Raw genomic sequence first — 12,237 nt, 5'->3', positions numbered from 1 at the left:
TAAGAAATAACTTAAAATCCATCAGCTGTTTGAGTGGTGGGTATTAAACGGATGTAATCATGGCCTCTAATAGAAGGCAGCGGCAAGAGAAAATTGGCAACGCTGAAGCCCCGGCCTACCGAAACAGCTGTTGCACTAATGCATAAGCTTGTGTCTGCGTAATATTATTATGTCTTTTGTTATACCATGTCAATAAACCAGTCAGTGCGACGTTCCCACACACCTACGTCACTGCCTCGTGTAAAAAAGGATTTGATGAAATAAGTCGATATTCAAAACAAATAAATAACAACGAAATCAGCAACAATAATCTATATGTTTACACCATTACTGTAAAACCAGTTAAAGACGGTGAATTATATGTCGCGAAGGCGATACATTAAGTCCAGTAACACTGGTAATCTTCAAGCGACAACGATTCGACCTTTTATCAGAGATTAAGCATACTCCCTAATTAATGCTTAGTATATAATTTTTTAATAAATTGATTTAACAACTTTGATGCTTCCAGAACTTGATAGGTTTTTTTATACACTTGGTTTGGTATTCAATTTGGCTTCATTTATGGCTAGTCGAATTTGTCACAGTTTTAATCGTGTCTAAACAGAGTGTAAAAAAATGTCAGAAGGTCGAGATATGACTCCTCATAAAATAAAATAAAAATTTCTCATAAAGGTATTTCCGAAAATGCACATTTACCTAGAAATCTGTCATTTTGTTTTTCATACATAAACCAGTCGAAAATGTTGACAAAAACAATACTTTTTCATATACTATGTAAAAAGGTATTCTAGTTAAGCAGTTTATGAAATCAGATATTATTTAATACGTAGGAAATATTTAATACTGATTCAGCATACTCTTTCGAGGTTGGTCATTCTAATGAACTAATTATGAAAATTTAAAAATATTTTGTTCGTTATTTTAGAAAAGTAGAGGCATTTTACTGCGTACTATTTATTGTGTTTAGAAAAACTATTCATACATCCCAAATGTAAAAATGTTAGGTTCATAAAATACCATGCCGTAACTGTTAAAGAGATTATATTGGTGTGAAATAGAAAGATCGCAGGCTAAATGTTTTAGTTACACGAAAAAATACTGTTTCACGCCCCCAAAAGATCCCCCAAAACAGCTGGCCACATCAATGCTCCGAAGGAAAGACCATATTGTTGTGCAAAGAAAGGTTTATGTTTGTTGTATAGCAGAAGCTTATTATTTTATAATCAATGATGTGGAATACATGTACATATATATATAACATAATCAAGCAACCGAGGCCCAAAGGCAACTGTAGGAAACATAACCCCCACCACCATAGACGATGAGAACGGAAGAGGAAAAAGCCCACTTGTCTACATGCTAAAGGTACCCTTATGAAAAAGTTTATATATGGCCATATAAAATTTTTTTTATCCGGTTATATTTGGTTTTGGACCAAATACAACCAGATATGATCATATATGGAATCCCCCAGATATGATCATATATGGAATCCTCCATATATGATCATATATGGAATCCTCCATATATGGAATTTTTTAATAAAAAATATATAAATAAATAAAAAAATAACAATTAAACATATTTTTACCTTAAATGGTATAAACTATAAATTAAAACTATAATAAAAATTTTAAATTCAAAAATTTCAAAACAAAATTTTTAAGCATCTGACTGGGAATTGAACCCGGGACTCCGGCGTGAGAGTCTGCCCCCTTAGCCACTACACCACGATTGCTTCATATCATGTGGATGATCAAAACCCATTACGAATAAGAGAAGCTGTATTTGGTCTCGTAAAACAAGATTTTTCTTACATTTTATGTCATTTGAAGAATGTTATTATTAATATAGCCTAACTACGTGACATTGATATTTGAGGCTGTTTGATAGCAAAGGTACAATTAATTAATTATTAATATAATATTCTCCTTATTTAGGCCTACTACACTTACAATTTTAAAATTATACGTCAGTTTTAAGATTTTGTTGCGTTATAATACAATTGTACAATAGATGTATGTACAGGATTTTGTCATCAGGGTTCAAATCTGGATATTTTATTTCTTTACTAATAATTACTTTAAAGGAGAATTGCCTATATTATCTGCCCCCTTACTGTACCACATATCAACTCAATCAGTTAAGTAGTTTGTGCTAGGAGAGCAACAAGAAAATACACAAACTGATAAACTTTAGATTTTTAATATTATAAGAAGTGTTTGGGAGTTTGAGAGTTACATAATCCTAAAGTGGCAACAATCCCTTATAATAATTCCAGTTATTGTCAAAAACTCATTTATAGATGAGCATAAATGGAAAATTATTATTCCATATATGAGTAATTTAATTTCATACCTGGGAGTCATATATGACCATATATAGACCATAATTCCATATATGGAGGATATTTATGGCCATATATGGGCAATATTTTCATATATAAAAAACATGTATGGCCATATATGAACAATAATTTCATATGTAGAAAACATGTATGGCCATATATGGGCAATAATTTCATATATAGAAAACATGTATGGCCATATATGAACAATTATTTCATATATAGAAAACATGTATGGCCATATATGAACAATTATTTCATATATAGAAAACATGTATGGCCATATAAGAACAATTATTTCATATATCGAAAACATGTATGGCCATATATGAACAATAATTCCATATATATACTACATATATGGCCATATATGGACACCACCATATATGGATACAACCACATCTGGCCATATATGCTTCCATATATGCTCATCAAAACCCATATATGGCTTTATAAAACCATATATGGAATTTTGATATGGCCATATATGGCCAGAAATTACTTTTTTATAGGGGTAAAGCCGGCCACTACTATTCTTTGCTCTGCTAATTCGCTAGCCGTGTCTAACCGCTTTTCAGGTTACCTTTATAGTTTATTTTACAAGTCAGTCAAAGTAGCAATAATGTTAAAACATAATCAAGTTAGGTCTTAAAAACTGCCATAAAACAGTTACGTTAATGTCCTATAGTAAAATACTTGCTTGGTATTGCAGTGTTTTCTTCTGCAAAACTATATAAATATCTTCAAATATAACATTGCATCCTACCAATAAGCTGTGCATACCTTTCTTGTCGACATGGTTATCAACAAGTTTCAATACAATTCCTCATTATGTTTATCAGCATTCAGTAGCCTATACATATGCAATACGGGTTGATACGCTTACAGTAGGTCAAAGTCGAAGCCCTTATAGCACTAGCCAAGGACGACCCTTAAATAGTTGTAACTATTGAACGATGCTAGAAGATTAATTGGGTGGCTATGTAATATTATTGTTAGGGCCTACTTGAAACGTGTGGGATGGACTTTTACATACAGGGTGTTTCTTTACACAACCTAAATTGCAAGTACCAAGAGACACTGTTTAAGAACTACACTAGTTCATGGTTGGGTATCTCTGTTTTCTTTACTTCATTGCCTATCAGCTGATACACATTGTTGCATTGATGTCTACACCGTTCGGCGTTGTTGGTAATTTATTGTGAATAACACTCAAACGTGTTTTCGTAACTTCAACGAGTATGTATTGCAGACTTATGTTTTATGTTTACTACAAACCCGGCCACCTAAACATTTTTAACAAGTGTATACATTTTTGATTTATAAGGTATTGGAATCACACATGGAAACTCTATTTCAAAATATGCTTGGTATAAAATCAATGACTTAGGTACTTCAAAAATGTATTCTTTTGCAATACACACTCCTTGACCTTGCAAAAATTACATATTAAACTTGTAACAAAAAATACCCAATTAGACTAAATCTTTTAGACAACAATGCATATCAGCCGATCGGCAAAAAGTAAAGTAAACAGGGATTAAAATCAAAAAACAATTTGACCTTAAACAGTGTGTCTCTCAGTACCGCTCTCGCTTGTAATTCGGGTTACGTAAAACACCCTGTAATATTAAATTTGGTTGGTGTTAATACCCATTGGCTTCTTTTTTTCATTTCGTTTAGGTTACTTTGTCTAAAACGTTATAGAGCTGATATTTTTACCATCTAAAGTTAACCTTTTGTTAGAACGCATTAATTGTAAGCTTCAAGACAATAATTGCATGAGTCCTTATCTATCTCTCAGGATCGAACCAGCTAACTTAAGATTTAAAGGCGACCACTTTAAACCACTCTTTTGCCAAGATAATAAATTACTCTAGTGGTTAGAACGTGGGACTTCCGCACTACGGCCCGGATTGTAATCCCGCTAATTGTTAATAGATTTTTTTTGTTCGAATATGTCCTAGTTGTATGGGAGCTTAACTTTTTATACCGGGGACCCTTTAACCAAGGAGCCAGATAAAAACGCTTTAAGAACATACCCTTCAAGTTAATAGGAAAAATCATAACAATTCAAATCTTTGATGTTATTTTATATTTATTCTATGCTAGCATAATAGAACTATTTTACCTCTTGCATGAAATAAAATTTTCTAGAGATATTTTTGTGGAGATTTGTTTTACATTATTTGGTTGGGGAAAGAAATACCTAGTTCCCATTTTTTTTTTATCTTCTTTCCCCCAATAACAACACACGTTATGTTGACTCTAAAATGTGTATCTACTAATTTTAATTGGGAAATTCCCAATACTGTTACAACTAGAAAGGTGTTAATTTATTTCTGATTACTTTTCAGCAAGTCGGATATACTGTCATATAGCCTTTATGAGATAAGTCGGTAAAGAAGATTTCATCAATAGGTATGTGCTGCTATAGCGGCTAATCGTTGAACTTCTAGCCAGCGAATATTTTGCAGGACTTTGGTGCTGCAGCAGACGTTATGTTTTACAGTATATTATGTCATTTTATTCATCATTGCCTCCAGGATTGATTATTGACAATAATAATGGTTACATACCTTACGTCGTCAATCCTAAAATAAGTCTATGGCGACTAGTTTCGAAACATCAAGGTTTCATTGTCGAGCCTCTTGCCTTTTAAAAACATTGTGACATCTTGTCGTCGTCATTATACACAGTACATTTAACATAAACACACGAACACGGACACATACTATTTACAAAAATGAGTGCGCGGCTGGCCATAAGCACCGCGGTGACGGACACGATGCAACTAACCGACTCCTGTCTGTTGACATTGACCTTGGAGGGGGTGAAACAGCTGATTGTGAGCGCTTCCGTTATCAATGTCCTCAATCCTATCAAATATTATATTACGGCCAAAATTGAGTTTTTCATTTAAAATGTCGTGAGGATGTTTTTTTGTTGCTTTGTAGATTTCTAAGCTTTCTAGAACATTCATTAAAGAGCCTTTGGTGCATTTGTGTAGAATATTCAAGCTATCATTGCAGCTATTAACGTTGTGGTTTTCGTTAATCAGGTGTTCGGCGAACTTGGAGTGTTGAGTTCTCAATTTAGGTTTAGGAAGGTGTTCGTTGAACCTTTTCTTGAACGAACGACCTGTTTGTCCTATATATATTTTAGGACAGTCGCTGCAAGATAGTTTATATACTCCAGTGTCCTCAAGGCTGTTTGAATTAATTTTTTCGGTAGTACGTGGATTTAGGAGGCTTTCTAATTTATTCGAAGTTTTGCAGGCTAAAGTTACGTTATGTTTCTTCAATTCGTTTTTTAGTGTATAGTGTAGATTGCTACCATATTCTATGGATATAAAGTTTTGGACGGGTTTTTCTGTTTGCTTTCTGTTTTTTTGTTTACGGATGATATTATCGATAATGTTACTGTTATAACCATTGTTGACGGCTATGCACTTTAATAATGTGTATTCATCATTGTAGTCTGCTTGGGTCATGGGTATTTTTAGAAGCCTGTTAACAAAACTATTGTAAGCAGCCATCTTATGGGATTGTGGATGATTAGATGATGCGTGGATGGTATGGTCTGTTGTTGTAGGCTTTCTGTAAATTTTGTAAGCAATGTTGTTGTTATTTTTGGTCATTGTGAGATCTAGGAAGTTGATTGAATTATTATTTTCGACTTCGAGCGTGAATTTGATGTTCTGAGTAATATTGTTCAAGTAATTATTCAAAAGTTGTAGTTGCCTTGGATTGCCATTAAAAATCAAAAATGTGTCATCGACATATCTTTTATAGAACAATATTTTCTTAGAAAATTTATTGCTGTCGGAGAGGATGTTTTTGTTTTCAAAACTATTGAGGTATATTTCGGAGAGCACACTCGATAACGGGGAGCCCATAGCGAGTCCCTCTTCCTGTAGGTAATATTTCCCGTTAAAAGTAAAGTAGTTCTGGTCTAATGTAGTTTTCAATAAGAATATTAATTCATTGATGGCGTCATTACTTAGTTGGGAGTTAGTAGACAGGTTTTCTCTAGCTAACTCTAACGTTTCCTGTATTGGGACATTGGTGTATAAGTTTACAATATCCAGTGATGCTAAAGTATGCCGGTTTTCTATTTTAATATCTTTCAGCAGATCTATAAGCTCTAGGCTATTTTTTAGGCTATGGTTCTCGTTCAGTTTGATGTTATTTCTAAGAATTTTGTCTAGAACCTTTGCAATTTTGTAGGAAGGTGCTGAGGTGAAATTTACCAGAGGTCGGATAGGCATGGTCTCTTTGTGTATTTTTGGCAATCCCCTCAATGTTGGGGCCTTAGGTTTAATCATTTTGAGGTAGTTGCTTCGGTCTCCAATGATGATATGTTGTGATTTATTTATAGCGTTTTTTATTTTTGTGTGAAAAAGGTCGGTAGGATCTTTAGAAATTTCTTTGATATTGTTATTGTTTATGAAATCTAAAACTTTGTTGTTGTAATCGTCAATTTTCATGATCACAATGCACTGCCCTTTGTCAGCTTTAGTTGCAATACATTCATGGGTGATTAGTTTTTCTTTTATAGATTTTATGGTTTTTATATCACTCAAGAGATGTTTATTTTTATTTTTATTCCGATTCAGTATTGATTTGACTTTATTGTCAATGATTTGTCTGACATAATTTTTCGAATTTTCGTCTTTGATAGAGCTAATGGCTATCTCAGCATTTAACAGTTCGGAAGTTAGGTTTTTGTTCCAATTACCATTTAAGGTGTTGTGCTTTAGTCCTTTATTAAGAACGTTCAATTCAGGTTCAGTAAAAATTATGTCTGTGCAATTTTTTACTCTAGGAAAAAATATGTGGTTTGTTATGAATTCTTCGATTGGTTTGGATTGTAGTTCTAAGAGTTTATCTAGTTTACGTTTTTGGGTTTCCTTCTTTCTTAAAATGACTTTACTTATTTGATTTTCAATGCTTGACAAGGCATTGTTGGTTTGAGAAGGGTGGATTGCATTCAAAAGGTCGATGTGTGATTTCAAGAGTAGGGTATTTAGCATGTCTTTCTTTCTATAGAGAAATTTAATTTCGTTATTTATCCAGATTCTTTCTGCTAATGATTTGGCCTTTTGAGCGGAAAAGCTTTTATTCTTTATTTTCACTTGGACGTAGTTTGGAATGATGTTCAGGTCCATGCATGCTTTGTTAAACTTTATGTTCTGACAAGTGTTCAATAATTTTAATTTGGCATTCTTGTATTTGTAGGCAATTTTAGCCTGACTGGCGTCCAATTTATTCATCATTGCCTCCAGGATTGATTATTGACAATAATAATGGTTACATACCTTACGTCGTCAATCCTAAAATAAGTCTATGGCGACTAGTTTCGAAACATCAAGGTTTCATTGTCGAGCCTCTTGCCTTTTAAAAAATGCAAATGCACAAATGCACAAATGCACCAAAGGCTCTTTAATGAATGTTCTAGAAAGCTTAGAAATCTACAAAGCAACAAAAAAACATCCTCACGACATTTTAAATGAAAAACTCAATTTTGGCCGTAATATAATATTTACGGAAAGTAAATAAAAGAAACGTCTTATAACACTTAAAACATATATTTACGCTTATACTGTTACTCACAAGACGGTAAATATACAAAAACGATGGTAAGTGGTGATCGATTTCGATTGGACACTCCAATCATCATCAGACCTATAATCATGATCAAGAAGTTATATAATATTTGATAGGATTGAGGACATTGATAACGGAAGCGCTCACAATCAGCTGTTTCACCCCCTCCAAGGTCAATGTCAACAGACAGGAGTCGGTTAGTTGCATCGTGTCCGTCACCGCGGTACTTATGGCCAGCCGCGCACTCATTTTTGTAAATAGTATGTGTCCGTGTTCGTGTGTTTATGTTAAATGTACTGTGTATAATGACGACGACAAGATGTCACAATGTTTTTAAAAGGCAAGAGGCTCGACAATGAAACCTTGATGTTTCGAAACTAGTCGCCATAGACTTATTTTAGGATTGACGACGTAAGGTATGTAACCATTATTATTGTTATATTATGTCATCCTTAAGAGTCTTCCTTAGTGGAAGCCATGTTGGATTTCTTCCCCATAAGAACAATGTTAACTTTGGGTCCAAATATCTCATCAGCAAATTGTCATATAATTATGGATAAGGAGTTAAATTTAAGGAATTGCGGTCCTCTAGAGATTGACGTTTTTTATTTCACAATTTTTAATTTTTATAATGAATAATTGATTATTAATTAGCTTAAAATTAAGCTAATTATTGAAAGGAAATGATAATGGATTTTCGAAATTCAAAAACCTCAGTCACGAGTCTATTATGTTAAAAATACAAATTATAAATTTCAAAGCTATATCTTAACAAATAACGCCGTTACGTGTCCACAAATGATGTAATGTTTAACATTGTTCTTATGGGGAAGAAATCCAACATGGCTACCACTAAGGAAGACTCTTAAACTTATTGGAGGAATTCCCTTAGGATTGAAATGCAGCATCTCATCTTTAATTATTAATCATTGTACTTTATACTCAATGAGAGTGAGAAACATTGACTTTTACTCTCTCGACATCTATTCTAGAACATTAATAGTTCGCCAGATCACCGCTAGATGTCACTAGCATTCAGGTTCACATCAGCTCGCCAAGTCACTCCTAGGTGTCACTAAAACGAATTCTTAATTCATCATAGATTTATTTTTATTGTTAATAATTGAGATTCTATTAACTATGTAACACTAATTTTTTACACAAAAATAAAAAGTTATTTAATACAAAAGACGCAAATTTATTTAATTTAAAGTTGTGCTAATTAGCTAAGAAACCTCTTTATCCATTAACGATAATTGCCACGAATACATAAACGTTTTCAGGGCAAAAACTTTTTTATTTTTATTTTCAGCATTTTTAAGTATTTCCAACTTGTTTTCAAGCGTACACTACTCACTACACGTATTACGTGCCTAGTAAAAGCAATAAAATGACTGCGGAGAAAGTAAGTAAATGCAGAAAGTAATTATTAATTAATTTAAAAGTGCAAGGAAGCCCACTTTGTCAGGTAACTGTTGGAAAATAATATTTTTCAACTAATTAATTCTACAATCTTAGAGACAACTTATTGTGTTTAGCATGTTAAATAATTCAGAACCTCATAGGCGAAAGGTATAAATTATGGTAATGTTTGTATTTTGTGCTGAGCATAGTAATTTAATAAACTTTGTTAGAAAGAGTTTAAAGTGATAAATGGTTGAAAACTAATGTTTAAACTCCAAACTACCGTTTCTAATTTCCCTTCACATAGTTAAATGTTGAGTGGTTTTTAAAAGATCTTTAGCTACAAACCATAGTCATCTATAGTATGCTTATGTATACTTATATTTAAACTCGGCACGGCTATGTACATTGTACAAACATGCCATAAAAATACCTTTAGGTGTAATGGCTCTGGGGAGTGGGAATTTTTGGCAGGGATTTTCTCCCTAATCGTGTTTTATTTTTCAACTATTTTGGGGCAAGACAGTCCAAATATCGTACATCCCCTATTTTTGGGGCGAGAAATTCAATGGGATGGTCCCATGCCGCCCCCTAAACCCCTCCCTTTTACTTACAATGGGGCCAATGGGGGACATTCCCCTCAAAATATTTTTATCCATTTTGTAATATTGATGATATTTTCCGCAATACAAAATTTCCTACATGTATATGGATCGGGGGAGTTGGTATGTTGGAATGATGCTAGGCTACTGAAATTATATGCACCCCTATTTTTGGGGGATATCCTTAAAATGTTAAGTTACACGATAATCAAAATAATACATATACTGTAGATGGCCAATGTAACACATAATGATGGTTAAATAGTTCAGCAGTTAGTTGCTATAATTATATTAAGTAGCGTCAAGAATCTTAGATTGTCGGTAAAGCAGTATGTAGTTCACTGTGGCACCAACAGGTATCACTGCCTGTAATCACTATCCTTTAGGGCTCTAGATGTGTTTATAATAACCAATTAAACACATTAAAAACTGAACACTATTCAATATATATGGCCAAAATCAATTGAAAATATCTGTTAATTTATTATATAAGCTTGTAAATGGTTAGCTTTGCTTGACACTGAAATTAACTTTAATCATTAGTTAAGTTCTCGCCAGTATTTGTAACATTGGGTTAGTACTAATCCCTCAATATCATTATTAGTGTTACCTCTTGGATAGACTGGGGACTTGTCGATCGAGTGAGATGGAGATGTAAAGTTACATCGCTTTTACTGTTTGGAAAGCCGAGAGTCGCTTCTCTGACCTGAGTTCGACGATTGGCTCATAATATGATTCGTCAATTAAGAACAATGAGACCGCCACCGTTGTGCCGTGCACGTGCAAAACGCATCATACCGTGCATCTAGCCGAACTGTTCGTTGGAAATTGTTATCTGTATCACTGTCGCTGTCAAAACGTAAACGTGTCGTTTGTAGGTTAAATTTAAATTAATTTAACTGTCATAACTTAGCCATACTAACCAAACTTGCTGATAATGAAAATTTCGAATAAAGGTTTACTAATAACAAAAATAGTTATGTTCATAAAATAAAATTATAAATGTCTCAAAATCAATTATATAATTTTTAATTATAAAATTAAACTATCATAACCTAACCAAACTTGCTGAAAATGAAAAAATCAAGTCAAAAAGTTAATGCTTCCGGTGGGTTTCGAACCAACTACCTACGAATTATCAGCCCCGTTGCGGTAATGTTGTTCGCTCGAGCAGTGGTGGGGGGTGGTGGTGCGCGGTGGCGGTCTGTCGGCAAGGGTTAATATAAGACCAAACGGAATTGTCAGTTTTAAATTCAATAACTATTAGTCAAGTGGTAATACCATCAGACCAGACCTAGATAGAGAATGGCTAAACTCTCCAATTAATTTTATTTGGCCCTTTTGAGAAATAACAAAAAGGCGACACAACTGCTGTGCTGAGAAAAGTCAGTATAGCATATTGGTGGTACGTTACTGGCCGAGCTCACAACTACCCTTGATCATTTATTGACATTTTAATAAATGATCCTGACTTATGAAACATCTAATCTTAGTCAGTAAAAAAGCTACACAGATCATCTCACTTTATTGTACACTCACCTTACACTCACAATTTGCTCCCGGGTCGTTGTCTCAGAGAATTGATACATAATCCACCCTGAGACTAAGGTGGTAAAAGAAAGGAGGAGTGTGCACAAGTCCTTCGGGGGATTAATTATAAATTATCTGCATATACAGGGAGTCCCGTAAGTAAACAACAAACTCCGAAATTTATATCTACAAGTCAATGTAAAGAGAAAATCGAGAATATAATTTTTTCCAATATTGCTTCGTTAGCCAAATGTCCACCATTTATTTAATTTTTACATAAACATTTTTATTGTTTGATTGTTCAAACCAATCTTTATGAAACATAGTATGTACGATAAGGGAGTTGAAAAACATGTTAGACAAAATCTAGGTCAATTCGGCATTTTAAAATGGCTGCTATTTTAGTTTTTACTATTTAAATTTTTTTAAATGGCTGGTTTTATAAAATGACTAAAAATCTTTTATTTAGTATTTAAAACTACTTGTCAAACGACAAATAGTTCATAAAGACCTAAAAAAAATACTAAAACATCACAACTTTTATTTTTAAAATTAGTGCAACCTGGCTCACATGTTTATTTTCTACCTCATTTGACAACTAAAATCGTGATATTGCAGTTTTTGTTACTATTCAATTTTTTTTTAACTTCATGTCCTTTAAAAAGGAATTTTGTTTTCTAAATTAAAGTGTTCTTAAAAGTATTTAATAAAATTAGCCATTTTAAATGTGTCGAGCTCTTAA

At 33.2% G+C, this 12,237-nt stretch overlaps 1 protein-coding gene across 1 annotated transcript in view; it reads right to left on the bottom strand.

The window, feature by feature from the left end:
• LOC128996176 (neurotrimin-like) overlaps positions 1 to 5,071 on the bottom strand; it is a 356,524-nt gene extending 351,453 nt beyond the window's left edge. The window contains exon 1 of the mRNA XM_054421314.1: positions 4,930 to 5,071. The gene's annotated coding sequence lies outside the window, so the exon portion shown is untranslated. The remainder of the gene's footprint in view (positions 1 to 4,929) is intronic.
• Positions 5,072 to 12,237: the final 7,166 nt, after the last annotated feature.

Source organism: Macrosteles quadrilineatus, unplaced genomic scaffold, assembly GCF_028750875.1.
Source record: "Macrosteles quadrilineatus isolate MER2022 unplaced genomic scaffold, UCM_ALF_1.0 Scaffold_6__1_contigs__length_79288215, whole genome shotgun sequence".
Taxonomy (NCBI): Eukaryota; Metazoa; Arthropoda; class Insecta; order Hemiptera; family Cicadellidae; genus Macrosteles; species Macrosteles quadrilineatus.
The sequence above is the reverse complement of the archived record's forward strand: the minus strand, read 5'-3'. Positions and strand labels throughout refer to the sequence as shown.